The following is a 16,233-nucleotide window of genomic DNA, read 5'->3' as shown; positions in this document are numbered from 1 at the left end:
TGTGTTTGGGGGGTGTGTGTGTGTGTGTGTGTGTGCGCGCGCGTGCGTGCTTCTTCGGAAAATAGAAATGTGGAGGTTAAAATTAAGTCTACATGCTCAAAAAGCATCAGTTGAAGTCACCTGTACTCTATATGCTGCTGGCATGTCATCAAAGTAATTTGACATGAAGTAATTCTTAGAAAACACTCCACTGCAAAAAGAACAGAAAAGTGCTACTTCTCCAAAAGAAGACAAAGAATTGTTTTGTGAGATGAGCCATCTGTCAAGTGAGTAAGTTGGGCTACACTTTGGGGACAAAGGCCACTGTTGGTCCTAATATTCTCCAACTCTAAGGTTTTATTAAGTCATATAGATAGATGCACATACAGATAAAGGTACACTATAAATTTTCACTGGTTCCAAACGTGTGATATTATTTAAAACACAACAGAATTTTCCATCTTTAGCATTAAGCTCATTCATAAACACCGAGAAATTTCCTACCAAATGGGAAAAAAGATTTTTTTTCAAAAGCTAAACCACCCCCAACAAGCATCCCAGCATTTTGCTAGGATGAATATAGGTTAAAATCTTGCAACTGCTGCCATCGTGTAGCTTGAAAAATGTTATCCGATTTTTAATGAAATTCAATATGCCGTGTAATTTATTTATTTATACTTTATATGTGGATTTTGTTGTGGTTTTGTTCCTCTTCTAAAATCACACACAAAACAGCTGAAATCGTGTCAACGGAACAAAAAGGGGAGGAGGGCTCTGAACCGGCTTTGCAAAAAGGCGCGCAAAAACCGCTGATCCGTAAATCTCAGGTTGTCACAGCTTCCTTAAAAAGCTCTCTCCCCTTCCTCCCAGGCAAGCAAACCCAACCCCACACCCTTCTCCATTCGCTAAACAAAAACATTTTTTTTAACTTATGGAAGAGGCTGGATAGGTGTCGGGGCATGCGCGCGCCCCCAGAGAAGAGCGGACGCTTCTCCCTCCTTCTTCCCCTCTTCACTGTCTGTAACATCAGAAAAAAGGGGGGTGGGGGGAAATGGTACAAGGGTTCCCCCGCGTGCATGCCATCCCCGGGCACTTCTCTTTTTGAGCCGAGGTGGCTAAAGATCACGGTGGAAAGTGTCAGTGGGAGGTCAGCTCAGAGTAACCAGCATCGTGCACAGGCAGAGTACGTTGATTTGGGCTCAGAAAGGGCAGGAAAATAGAAGTTCTCTAAGTTGACGACTGCAGAAGTTGCTTTGCCCTCAGGAACCCGAAACCGCAGTGTTTCCCAGTGATACCCACGAGTTGGGTCGTGCGCCTTTCCAAGCTCACACACCGTCGCCCTCCTCAGAGGGGCTTATGGGGACCCTGCCCAGTGCAGGAGCGCTGGGAAGCAAGCTGTCAGTTTCCCTGGGCGCCGCGCTTCCCGTCTTGTTAGAGGTTTACACATCTCACCACCCAAGAGACCCTTCCACTTTGCCCCATGAAGTTTCAGTGCTCTGTGGACAACTGTAATGTCAAATCAATCGCCCTCCCCACCACCTAGCTCTCTCCTGTTGGGGTGAGTGTGGGAGAAGGAGCTAGACAATAATTTTGCTACCTATTCTAATTTTTAAATTAATCCAGGATAAATCCAAAATAAAGCAGACCTTGGAGTGGGAGAGGGAGTTAATTCTCAAGGCAAATATTATCTGTCCCTTTTTTCCGTGATCTGCACCAAGGTTCTGACTCTACAGGTGCCTAAGCTTTGCTGCCAAAGGTTTTTTTCTGGAAAAAAGGAATGAAGGAACTCCCACAACAAATAGAAGTTAGTTGTAGTCTCTCTTAGAAGATGAATAGCACAAAAATCTTTGTTTTGTATTTTTACACATTTTCCCATGAAATGTTATACACCACTATCACTACCTACCCACCCACCCCACAGCCCACTTTGCAGTAAACAAAACATCTGAGCAAGGATATGAGAGTGAATAGTCACTTCTTAATGTGGGAAACCCATATTTATGAACATGCTCAGTACATCCTTGCCCCGGGGGCTGCTTGAGTCTGAAATATTTGATGAGAGATAACCAGATCTATGGGCAGGACTGAATTGGATGCAAATAAAATTTTAACTTGGTATGTACACAGGCTTAGAAAGAGAATGTTAAGGAAAAAAATGTACTATTCCAGTATAGATGAATTTGGGACCTTTTTATTCTTGATTATGTTTTCTTGAATTCATTGAACACATGGGTGGGGAGTATTTGCAAGATTATTTCATTAAGCGTTAGCACTAGAAGGGACCCAGGAGGTCACCCATTGAGTCAGCTTTCTTGTCTTTGCAATCAGGGAACAGAGGCCTGAAATGTTGTCATGTGGAACTAAATTCAAAAAATATAAACAGCTCTTGGGGGTGCCTGGGTGGCTCAGTGGGTTAAAGCCTCTGCCTTCGGCTCGGGTCATGGTCCCAGGGTCCTGGAATCGAGCCCCAAATCGGGCTCTCTGCTCGGCTTCCCTTCCTCTCTCTGCCTGCCTCTCTGTCTACTTGTAATCTCTGTCAAATGAATGGATAAAAATCTTTAAAAAAAAAAAAAAAAGACATAAACAGCTCTTGACGACATGTAAAGCCTGGAAGTCTGCATTCAGGTCTAACCAGCAAGCAGTGGGATGGCCATGTCAAAATCCTCTAAGCAGCTCTCCTTCACAGAGACCCAGGCACCCAAGAGCCCTAAGTCCACTGCATGAAGCAGTGCATTTAGGAGTCTCTCCCCTCCCTCCGTCTCTCCCGCCCAATACTAGTCCTTCAGTTTTCTAATGAGACACATCTGGTGGGGGGGAGTGGAGGACTAAAGCAATAGGGCTCTGCCCCCCCCCACCCCCGCCAGCAGCCCCATATGCACCAAATGTACAGAGTCCACTTCAGCTAAACCCTCCTCACTTGCAGGAGGTAGGAAGCTTTATTTGAGTGTTAATAACATATGTGGCCTCGGTAATGAGAGGGGAACTGAGAAAGGAGAATGGAGCTCAAATCAAAGCAAAAGCCAGCTGCCCCTTCCTCTCTCTCAGCACAGAAGCAGCCCCAGTTTGGAGGCAGGCGGGGATGTCAGAGAGAACACAAAAGGGGACACTTCTCCAATAGAGCTTTTTTTTTTTTTTTTTTTACAAAGGTTAAAGAGATTCTTTTGAAACGGGAGGCTAGAATTTAAATCTCTATTCAAAATAAGGCATGACATTATCTGTAGATATTACCTAATAAGCCATCATGTAATTAACATTCACCTCAAAGAGGGGAGTTTTCTCTTTAAAGAATCAACTCCTCAAAAAATACTTTTTTTTAATTTAGATGATTTGGGTCTAGTCAGAAGAATTAGAACTCACTAAAAAGCATTGGGGGGGTTTCAACACTCTTTGGTCTTCTCTGCTAAGATTGTTGTTGTTGTTGTTGCTGTTGTTCAGAAATTTGGACTCTTGATGCATAAGAAATCTTTGACTTTTGAGAAACCAAACAGTATATACCTGGAACCGTGAGTGAAGTTCCTTCTCCAAAGAGCCCAGGGTTTCTCAGGCTACAATCCCCCAGCCCCCAGCATGGACTGCCTTAATCTCACAAACCCGCTGCCTTCAGACTGCTCCTGTGCCCCTCCGTCCATCCTTTCTTGTCTCTCCTAGGCAGCCCTGCCTCCTGGTCCTTGGTGTTTTCTCAATGAAGCCAGCTGTGTTAAGGCACAGTTTCAAAGAGTCTATTCTTGTAATCTGCACTACCTCAAATTCATTATTACACTTTATTTAGAAGTGTAATTCATTCATTCACTTTTTTAAATCATTGAGTGTAATAATTGGCAAAGCGGAAATTTCCCTGTACCTCACATCAGTTTTCTGTTAATTTATGCTTTGCGAAATTTAATAATAAACTTTCATCTAAGCACCCCCCCAATGTTGCATCCTATGGCAGTTACAAAGTTACAAAGCAGAGAGACTGACCAATCGTGTAACTCAAATGCAAAGATTACAAAAAGTCCAAAATTAATCATGTTCTATTCGGAAGGAAAAATCTCTCTCTTTTGAGCATCACAGTCATGAAGTGGTACATTTCTGATTCAGTTAATAAGAGTCCAATTATATTTGAAATGTAGATTAATTCTCCTAAAAGCATTAATCAATTTGGCGAGGACACCTCAATAATAATGCAGTCTCTTTATTGCTTCCATAGTAAGACTGTGCCCCCATAATTGTAATCAGCTTATTGATACAAATACCTCTTCCCTTCAGTTAATTCAAATAGACCATTTCATAGGTACTTTCAGCTGATGGGATGGTAAATAATTTTTAGACTAAAAGTTGAAGTGGATTGATTAGAAGCAATTTTTTCTGTTTTGCACAATAAAAAGATGAACTACATGGTTCGCCAAGCCAATTTGCAGAGCAACCTCTCCTCTCTAATTTGCCAGGCTAATGTAGTAGAAGCCGAGTCCTAGGAAGTACAGAAATCCATTTACCCAGCCATGACATTTAAGTAGCAAACACAAGTACTGGATTTTTCCATTACCCTTCATTTTCAGCCCTGCTATGTTCCACCTGTGACCCTTATGCGATGAGGGCAATGCGCTTTCATACAATTTGGTAACTATAATAAAGGTCCACTTCAAAATGTTCGAGAGCAGACTAAAAACATTTTTGAGAAAAGCATAATTAAGTCCATAACCAATCTCACTAATTCCTGATAATGTATTAGAAAACCAAATTATTTGATACATGCTCTGATAAATGCACATCATACCAGAGGAAGGGGAAAGAGTGTATTTCCTCTATCACAAATAACAGTGCTTATCACCCATAGTCCCAGCCTTGCAGAGTGCTTTTACTTCACATAAGACTTTCTCTCAACAATGGGAAGCCGGCAAGTTCTCTAAAAACAGCAGGGGCTCCCTTTGTTGTATATTTTACCAGAAAGAAATGAAAAAGCAGCTACTAATAGAATTCATATAGAAATGCATATCAGAAAAGAAAAAGAAAAAAAAAAAACTCTGTACTTTTATTTTTCACACTCTCCTAAGACACGTTAGTCTCACCCTGGGTTTCTCCAGGTTAAGTCATCCTCAAACTGGTACAGAGATGCTCCCAGAGACATGTTTTCTTGAGATATGGTCACTATGCTTCCTGGGACAGGGAATCTAGCAGAAGACTCGTAAATACTTTCTGAATGAAGGACCCTTGGATTTGGGGGGTGGGAGAAGACCAAAGTAATATTTTTAAATGAATATTTTTAAATGAAGCCAAGTTAATCAGTTTTATCTTGTTTTCTTTTTTTTTCCCCCCAAAGGAGTTAACTTTTCTCCTCCAAAAAAGAAATAATAGAAGAGAATTTAGGATTTTTACTTCCCCTTGATATTTCTTCAGGAATTCATTAACACCACACTTAAAGCCAAAACATGCGCTTTGGGGTTGAATTCTGAAGCTGATTCCACAAAAACTCAATCTCCAATGTGGCATCTTCAGCCTCAAGTAAGTCTTGAAGCAGGGCCACAAAAATCGAGGACTGTTCTTGGAGAACATGTTATCTGAAAGCTAAATGCTTTACCCTTTATTTTTGTTGTTTACTTAAATTGCTTTGGTAAAAAGATTTATCTGCCAGAGTTCTTCCTGGTGTAAACGTAATAGCCTAGATATTAAAACCATCAAGTTCGAGGTTAGAGAAGAAAATGCCAACCTTGCTTCTTAATGACAGCAGCCCACCCAAAGGCGTTTAAATACCATCAGCAATATCCTTGATGCTTTAACAAGTGTATTTAAAAAGCAATTAGGTATGCCAATCTCACGCTGAAAACAATTTTAAAATAACACAAGCATTAAGTCCGTGCTTTTTGACAAAGTAATGATTTGCACTGACATGATTTAGATACTGTGCATTGTTTCTGCAAAGTAATTTCCACAAGGTGGGTGAGTGCGTGCTTAGGAAGATTCATGTTACAACAAGTTCTGGGTTTTCTCTCCCCCCATTAAAAAACAAAACTGCATATAATTTAATCTAACAGTTTGAGTAACTACCAAAAACTTCACCACTATAGGAAGCATTGATACTTACCAATTAAAAACTAAAATTTAATATTCATTGATCTTCGATTCTGACTGTTTTAAGATCCAGGACAGTGGTGGGGGGTAGGCAGCAGGCCGGGAAAGAGAGGTGTAGGGAAAAAACTTCCACTGAGGAGACTTCTTCTGGGAGGGGACACTTAGACTGAGATTGTGTCAAAGACCATGGATGGGCTTGAACACCACTGAGTTCTCAGCAACTGTAACTGGAGAGGATGAGTAGCAAGTAAGTCCAGCTGCTGAACTAAGAGGACAAAGACAATAGCTACCATCTGGACAGCTGAGCCTAGGGAGAGAGTGGGTTTTAACACCCACCAAGTGTACGTCCCATCGTAAGGCTCAGGTACAGCCCATGGTTGATTAAAGACCCATATTTGAGGGAAATCATTTAGCAGGGGATAGTACAAGGCAAGGAATGTAATGGCAAACAAGAAGAGGCAATGCTGGGTAAGGAGTTTCACAGCCAGGTCCTTTGGTCAAGCCTAAGACCACTTGTTCATAAAAAGATTTTAAAACTTTACACTGGTCTGGAACTAGTGAGTCTGGACAATCATTGAAGGTTTGGGGTTCCATTTGTTTTCTCAGAACTGTCCTGGTAAGATGAACACTATCCCTTTTTCAGCTAGGATAATCTGATATTAACAAAACCCACTCCCTTCACATTCATACAGATAGGACTTCGGGTTCTGAGATTCACTTTAAAAATGCCCAGTTGACGGATGCCTGGGTGGCAGTCAATTAAGCATCTGTCTTGGGCTCAGGGTCCTAGGATCGAGCCCCACATCAGACTCCCTACTCAGCGGGAAGCCTGCTTCTCCCTCTCCCACTCCCCCTGCTCGTGTTCCCCCTCTCACTATGTCTCTCTCTGTCAAATAAATAAATAAAATCTTTTTTAAAAATGCCCAGTTGTCTTTTTCTAAAAAGCAGCTTTGATGCACTGCTGTCTTCATCAACAGAAACACAGGCAAGGGGGTGAAGGTATTAGGAACACTGGCAGGTGTTCCAGGTGAAGGTGTTAAGAACATTGGGGTTCCAAGCAGTTGTTTCTGCCAGGTACTTGCTGTGTGACCTTGGGCAAGGTAATTAACTTCTCTGAGCTTCATCTGTAAAATGATGCAGCAAGTAATCTGAGGATTAATTAAAATAAACCATGGGGCACCTGGATGGCTCAGTGGGTTAAAGCCTCTGCCTTCAGCTCAGGTCATGATCCCAGGGTCCTGGGATTGAGCCCCACATGGGGCTCACTGCTCGGCAGGGAGCCTGCTTCCTCCTCTTTTTCTGCCTGCCTTTCTGCCTACTTGAGTTCTGTTTATCAAATAAATAAATAAAATCTTTTTTAAAAATTTTAAAAAATAAGCCATATTGGGGCGCCTAGGTGGCTCAGTGGGTTAAGCCTCTGCCTTCAGCTCAGGTCATGATCCCAGGGTCCTGGAATCGAGCCCCACATCAGGCTCTCTGCTCAGCAGGGAGCCTGCTTCCCCCTCTCTATCTTCCTGCCTCTCTGCCTACTTGTGATCTCTCTCTCTCTGTCAAATAAATAAATAAAATCTTAAAAAAAAAAAAAAAAGGTGTAATGCTCCCAGCATGAGGCACAACTACTATTCACCTCAAAATCTTTCTTGGAATATAGCAATGTACAATAAATAATTGACTGAATGTTGAGTCTTCTGATTCTGAATATTTTTCATTTCCCTTTGGCTTCTGCCTGTGTCCCAACTATTTCTAAACTGCCTCTCCTTTGAAGCAGTTTGGTATGTACTCTAGAGAAATATTTATTTTAAAATGAGTCCAAACCAAATCAGTAATAATAGGTAAAATAATTAGTAAAATAAACTTCTGGGAGAAAAAAATTGTATCATGCATTCTAAAGACAAATATTTTCAAATTATTCATTAGGCCAATACTCTTATGCAGATAATTGAGGAATCACTGCACACCATACCAGCATAGATGTGTAGGAATTATAATCTGTATTTTATCCAGTCAAATAAGACAATACCTACCTTTGAGGAAAAAGTCACTCCACCTGAAATACTCATAACTACTTCAACCTGCGGCATCCCCATTAATAAGTTATTAAATTCCTGAGTGCCAGTTATATCAAAATGCCTTTTTTTCCTCCCAGTAAGATGATATACAACTGGGACCTTAAAGGAAAGGTAAATTTTGTATAGAAAAATAAAGACAGAGAGGGAAAGAAGATCAGAGGCATAGATGAAAGGAACAGTAAAAGAGAAGGAGAAGGTGAGGAAGGCTAGCTGGTCATCAGGTACTCCAACCGGGAATGATAGCAAGCTATTCCCCACACATCCTTTTACAAGCAGCCGTACCAGTCTCCTGAACAATGCTGAATGATATCCAGGGGCTGCACATCAAAATAAAATAAGTCACCAATGTCCAGATCCCAGGAAGGGGTCATTTCTTGAATGGCCCCTGAGATTCCAGGTTTAGGGATAGTTCTGTGATAATTATCCAAAATGCTGGATATGTATTTTTCCTCTGGACCCCAAATGTCTTATTCACCCAGACTCTGACCTTGGTTCTTGGCTTTGTCTGTCCAACGGGCAAAGGGTTAGAGTAAAAGTGAAAGGGAGCTTGCTATAGCTACTAAGAAGTAATTAGAGTAATTAGAGTAGCCGGTGGGGTAGGAGAGTGAGGAAAATGTCATTTGGAGGCTCTCTAAATTTTGGTGTTCAGGGACAAAGCTTCAATTATGCTTCTCCTATTGTATGTTATTTTCATAAGTTTGGGAGGAAAATGGTTGTGTTTCAACAGCAATTCTGTGGAAACGTACCAAACTGTTTTTCAGTGATGTTACAGACAGGTAGAAAGGACATCTATTTTTAAATGTCCAGTCACATAAATTAGCTTGAACCCCAATTTTGAAGGAAAATTAGATTGGATCTAAATAATTGAAGACAAATGGGGAAAACATTTTAATAAAACTTCATAATTTGACTCACAGTTCCTTGAGCCATTAGTGCTCACTCTCATTAGAAGCATGATTACCAAGTGGCTGGTGTCAGTTAATAACCTGAATGTCTGTGGGGCCTTTCTACCTAGCTAAAAGCTGATTATGTCTATTAGAACTACTTTCATCCATCTTCCTCAACCTGAATTGCCCATTTATCTTCTATGTCATTTTCTACCTTTTTAAAATATTTTTTATATTTCAATGCATGGCAAAAAAAAATAAAATAACAATACCATTCACTTGCATGAGGCACTTCACAGAGAACTTTCGCAATTAGTATTGAATCTACATTATGTAGCTTTGGTTTTAAATTAAATCTTTCACTGTGATTTAAAAGATATTGGCTGAATTAATATAAATTCTCTTGATATAGTTCATAACGAATAATACTTTCTGATAATGATGTCTTTTTTTTTTTAGAATGAGGAAGCTGCTTTAAAAAAAAAAAAGCAAGCACTATAAATGAGGCTTATCAACACCATTCACAAATTAATTTAAAAGACAATGATTTACAACCACATCAGAAGGATGCTCAAAATTAATGAGGAAGGTGACTGAACCAGGCCAAGGCAGCGAGACTGTTCAATATTTGCAATTCCATATATTTGTTAACAAATTTAATTATTTTGGTGAATAAGTGAGCTGTGGGCAAGTCACTCATTAGTCATCTGGAGCCAATTTGCCTTGAAATTTTTAAGAGATATTTAGTTGATCCAACTTAGACCAAGAGGAGAGGCTGAAACACTGCATCATAACGGAAGCTTTGCTAAAATGATTCGATGTGCACTGAGCCTTGTAGTCTGAAGAACAAAAGCATTTTGACCAGAACGGCCTGGTACAGAACAACTCCCCAAATGACAGGGGCCCAACAAGGGAAATGTACATCTGATCTGGCTGCTGTGGCCACCACCCCCTCAAACCACCCCCCACTCCCGCCTTCTGTGTTATTCCTGCAAATACCTGAGAGCTACACCAAAGACTCCCATTCCTTTAAGTGCAGTTCCTCCACAGACAAATACAAAATAATTTTCACTTCTTTGTTGTACCAACAAATGGATAGAACTTCTTAGATGAAATATGATCATTATCCTTCTCATTTATTTTTCATATGTGATACTTGATTTCATTTTTAAGTGGTAATATATTCACCTGGTTCAAGAATCAAAAAATATATAAAAATAAACAGTGAAGAGTGTCACACTCACCCCAGTTCCTATCACTGCTCCAACCCGTAATTTCTTTTATTTTCTTTCAATTCTCCTAAGGTTTTTTTATGCATCGAGAAACAAACATAAATATGTATTTGTATTTCTTCCCCTTTTTTCCATAAAAGATTGTATATTATATACTTTTTTTTAACTTAACAATGTAGTTTATAATAGAGATCTTTCCATATCAGTTCTTCTTTTGTTTTTGTTTTTTAACAGCTGTATGGTATTCCATTGTATGAATATGCCATAGTTGTTTGGATTTTTTAACCATTTCCGTAGACTTACACTTAGGCTCTTTCCAATCTTTTGCTACTGCAAACAATGTTGCAATGAGTAATCTTGTTACAATATTTATTGTTACAATATTTATTCTAAGGCTATGTTTGCAAATGTTTTAATCATCACTGCCATGTATACACCATTTTCCCTAACAAACCGGCATGGCTCAGTAGACAGAGCTATGAAAACATAGTATGAGCCGGAAGAAATAGGCACCCTTATCCTATGACCTATATTTTATGTATCACGTGTAAACAACCATCTTCATTAAGGGCTCAAACCCTCATATTCATTCTTTCCTTCTTTTGGTAGGATTCCTTATTAAGGATCTGGGTCCTAAGTAAGGACATAACCACTGGAGATACCGCAATGAATCAAGAAGGCAAAGTCCTAACTTTACGGTACTTACAATCTAGTGGAGAAACACAGAAAATTAATAAATAAATGTACCACATCTCTCTTTCTCCCTTACAGACACCATAGGAGATCAGGTACAGCCTAAAGTTTAGGATGCCATGGTGGGCAAATTGCCCTTAATGCCCAGGGTTTAGAAAGATATAAACAGTGGCCATTAAACTTGTGGCTTCCCTAGAGCTCTGACTTACACATTTCTAATTATTTGTGAACAAGTTTTATCTGGCTTATTTATGTTCACACTCCTCAATTAGCAAACTCTTATTATAGAGGTATTGATTCTCAAAAAAAAATTAATCTATATAAATTTAATGTAATTCTACTGAAAATCCCACCAAGACTTTTTATAGAACTTGACCAATGATTTTAAGCTCATCTTGTCCTACCTGATGTAAAAATATACTATAAAGCTACAGTAATTAAAACAGTATTCTACCGATAAAGAAACCTAGATTGACAGGCAAGAATTAAAAGTCCACTATGTATAAGAGAATCAAATATTAAACTGATTTCTGTTAAACTGTTTTTAGAGGTCATAACTGGTTGAAAATTGGAAATTATATACAGTGCAGTCAAATACATGCTCAATGGTAACATTTCATATAGATAGAGAAAAGACAAAGAATCCCTCAAAGTTGACTATCCATTTGGAGAAGGGAGAACTCAGATCCTTATCTCATACCAAACATAACAACAAGTTATTTATCATGTGTATTAAAGAAGAACATATTCGGTGTGCCTGGGTGGCTTAGTTGGTTAAGAGTCTGCCTTTGGCTCAGATCATGATCCCAGGGTCCTGGGACCAAGCCCCACATCAGGCTCAGTGGGCTCAGTGGGAAGCCTGTTTCTCCCTCTCGCACTCCCCTTGATTGTGTTCCCCCTCTCACTGTGTCTCTATCAGTCAAATAAATAAATTAAATCTTCAAAAAATTAAAAAACTTTTAAAAAAAGAAGACCATATTAGAAATATATACAAATATACATTAGTTAAGATAAGTGAGTGGCTGTAACAGATAAATCCCCAAATCTCAGTGGCTTAAAATTCACATAAAAGTCAAAACAAGTGTTTTTGACCAACTAGCTCTTCTTCAAGGAGTGATTCAGATCCAGGCAACTTCCATATAGTGGTTTCACTGCCTTTAATACATAGCTCCCCATTTCTCCCTGAGGACTGTGTCCATTGCAGTCAACCAAAAAATAAAAGAGCATAAAAGATCACACAGGTAGGTTGAAGAAGATGGTACTTTGTCCACATTCCATTAGGCAGATCTCAATAGCATGACCACACCCAGTCTCAAGGAAGGTTGGGATATAGTCTGGCTGTGTGCTCAGGAGGAAAAGAAAAAGAGTTTGCGGAATGGTTAGTCATTTCTGCCTCTCTTTAACATTTTTATTCAGAAGAAAAATAAGAGAATATATTTGTAGGCTAAGGGTAAGGAAGATTTTCTCCTTTTTAAACAGTTTTTTTAAAAGATTGTATTTATTTATTTGAGAGAGAGAAAGCAAGGGAGAGAGAACACAAGCAAGAGGGGAGATGCAGAGGGAGAAGCAGGCCCCCCACTGAGAATGGAGCTCCATGTCAGACTCGATCCCAGGACGATGGGATCATGACCTGCTCTGAAGGCAGATGTTTAACCAACTGAACTACCAAGTCACCCTGGTAAGGAAGATTTTCTTAAGCCAAAAGTGAAAAAAATGAAAAATTGGCAGACCTGGTTTCATAAAACAGAAAAACCTAACCATAAAAGACACCATAAACAAAGAAACAGAAGGAAAATATTTATAACACATAAAGCAAAAGATCAATATTACAGATTCCAAAAATTACAAATGGCCAATAAATATTTGAAAAATGCTCAGTCTCACTAGAAATTAATGAAATGTATGTTAAAACAACATAGGGACATTTTTTTACCCATCAGATTTGTAAAAAAAATTTAAATGTTTAAAATACCCAGCAATTCCTCTTCTGGATATTTACCTTACAGAAATGCTTCCCAAACTCTTCAAAGTAGAATGAAGAATATTTTGTAGTATCACTTATAACAACAAAAAATTAGAAACAATAGAAGTAACAATAAAGAAAAGGATGGTTAAATAAACTCTAGTATATCAATGTAATGGAATATTGTATAGCAATTTTTTTAGGTAGATCTCGATATACAACATGGAAGATTCTCCAAACATACATTAAGTGAAAAAGTAAGTAACAGGATAATACATACAGCATGATCCTCTTTTTGCATATATACTTATGTAATTCCTATACAAACATTTAAATGTGAGTGTGTAGAAAATTAAATATCTCAAAGGATACACACCAACACAATAGATAAGTGTTTTTTTCCCCAAGGAGGGAAATGAAATGACAACCCAGGAGGGAAGGTTAAAAGAGAGTATTTTCCTTATATACTTGTATTCTTTTATTTTCCTTATATACTTGTATACTTTTATTCTTATAGGAATATATAATGTATCACCTGTACAAATAAGAAATGTGAAGGAATTTTTTAGGAAGTATAAATAACAACTTGACTTCTGGTTTCTGGTTCTGCATGTAAGGAGTATGAAACTCGCTACTCCATCCTAACAACAAAAAAAAGCAGAACGAACTGAAAAAATAATGACTTTTTTTTTTTTTTAGATTTCATTTATTTATTTGACAGAGAGAGAGAGATCACAAGTAGACAGAGAGGCAGGGGGAAGCAGGCTCCCCACCAAGCAGAGAGCCTGATGTGGGGCTCGACCCCAGGACCCTGAGATCATGACCCAAGCCAAAGGCAGAGGCTTAACCCACTGAGCCACCCAGGCACCCCTGAAAAAATTATAAGATCCCTAAGAGCAGTGAGAACACAGAGCAAACCATTGTCACCAAGATTGGAGACACAGGCTGAGGAACACAAGGAGTCATGGCTTGAGAGAGCAGGCTCACAAGTGGAAACCATCATGGGAAACAGTCCTAAAGTAAGAAAATCTGAACTGTAATTGACAAATTGACAAATTGCTGGAGGCTCAGTGTGCAAGGTCTGAGAGTAAAATAGCAGTGGACCCAGGCACAACAGGGGACCCAGGTACCCCCACGTTTTTGTGAGATCTACCTCCAGAAGTTTGACCAGATTCTCACAGTAAATATCAAAGAGAAATCCCCTCATGCTTCCAGTAGGGGAAAGGGAAAAGGAACCCCTGAAATGGGCCAGAGTACTCTCATCTCAACCATGCTTGCCCTCAGGAGAAACTTAACAAGAATCTAGCCTGGAATATCATCACTTCTTCCCTGAGGAAAGGGAAATATCCAACTCCAGCCCAAATCAAAGTTAAAGAAGTCCTAAAAGAAGCCAGGGGGGAAAAAACACCTTACCTATAGTGCACAAAATATAATCGTTCCAAAGTTTATGAGGAGAGGTAAAAGATCCATAATAGCCAAATCAATATAGAAGGAGAAAAGCAAAGCTGGAGGACTGACATTACCCAATTCCAAGACTTACTATAATGCTATAATAATCAAGACAGTGTGGTATTGGCAAAGGAATAGAAAAATTGATTAATGAAACAGAATAAAGAGCCCAGAAATAGAGCCACATAAATATAGTCAACTGATCTTTGAGAAAGAGAGAGAAGTTATACAATGAAGCAAAGATAAGCTTTTCAACAAATGGTGCTGGAAAAATTGGATATCCACTTGCCAAAAGATAATAATAATTATTATAAACTTGGGTGCCTGGTGGCTCAGTCAGTTAAGTGTTGGACTCTTGATTTTGGCTCAGGTCATGCTCTCAGGGTCTTGATCGAGCCCTGGATAGGCACAACACTCAGCGGGAGAGTCTACTTGAGATTCTCCCTCTCCCTCTGCTCCTTCCCAAGTTCACATGCACACCTGTTTTTTTTTCCTCTCTCTCTCCAAAATAAATAAATAAATATTTTTTTAAAAATTTACTTAAAACAGATCATAAACCTAAATGTAAAAGGCAAAACTATAAATCTCCCAGAAGATAACATAGGAGAAAGCCTAGATGACCTTTGGTACTATGCTGCCTTTTTAGATACAGCACCAACAATCTGTTAAAGAAATACTTGATAAGCTAGACTTCATTAAAATTGAAAATGTCTGTTCTGTAAAAGACAATGTCAAGAAAATGAAGTGACAAGCTATAGTCTGGAGAAAATATTTGCAAAAGATACATTTGATAAAGGACTTATCCAAAAATATGAAGACCATTTCAAATTCAGTAGTATAAAACAAAAACCCAATTAAAAAATGGGCCAAAGACTTTGACAGAAATTTTCTCTCACCAAAGAAAATACATGGGTGACAAATAAGCATATGAAAAGATGACATTAGGAAAATGCAAACTTAAAAATCAATAAAATACCACTATATCTCTATTAGAACGGACAAAATCCAGAATACTGGCAACACCGAATGCTGGCAAGGATTAGGGCACAGAAACTCTCATACGTTGCTGGAAAATGCAAAATGGTACAGTCACTTTGGAAGACAGTTTGGCAGTTTCTTACAAAACTAAACATACTTTTACCATATGATCCAGCAATCATCCTCCTTGGTGTTTACCCAAAAGAGCTGAAAACATGTTGCACAAAAATCATCACATGGATGTTTATCGCAGCTTTATTCATATTGCCAAAACTTGGAAGCAACCAAGATGTCCTTCAGTAGGTGAATGGATAAATAAACTGGTACATCCAGACAGCAGAATATTGCTCAGGACTAAAAGAAGCGAGCTATCAAGCCATGAACAGACATGGAAGGAACTTTAAATGCATATTCATAAGTGAAAAAAGCTAACCTGGGAAGGCTACATACTGTATGATTCCAACTATATGACATTCTGGAAAAGGAAAAAAACTATGGAGACAGTATAAAGATCAATGGTTGCAAGGGTCTGGGAGAAGTGGGGTGAGTAGGCAGAGCACAGAGGATTTTTAGTGCACTGAAAATACTCTGCACGATAATAAAATGATGGATACATGTCATTGCACATTTGTTAAAAGCCATGTACAACACCAAGAGTGAAACCTAATGTAAACCATAGACTTGGGATGATAATGATGTATCATTGTCAATGTTGGTTCATCAATGTAATATATGTACCACTTTGGTAATAGGGGAGACAATACATGTATGGGAGCAGGGGGGGTTATGGGAAATCTCTGTACCTTTCCCTCAATTTTTCAGTTAACCTATAACTGCTCAAAAAAATAAAGATTTAAAGAAAAGAGAAGAAATTCAAATATGTAACATATACATCATGGGAAAAATATTTGTAACATAAATATTAAAAACATTAT

This window comes from Lutra lutra, chromosome 13 (assembly GCF_902655055.1).
Source record: "Lutra lutra chromosome 13, mLutLut1.2, whole genome shotgun sequence".
In the NCBI taxonomy this organism is placed as follows: domain Eukaryota; kingdom Metazoa; phylum Chordata; class Mammalia; order Carnivora; family Mustelidae; genus Lutra; species Lutra lutra.
The sequence above is the reverse complement of the archived record's forward strand: the minus strand, read 5'-3'. Positions refer to the sequence as shown.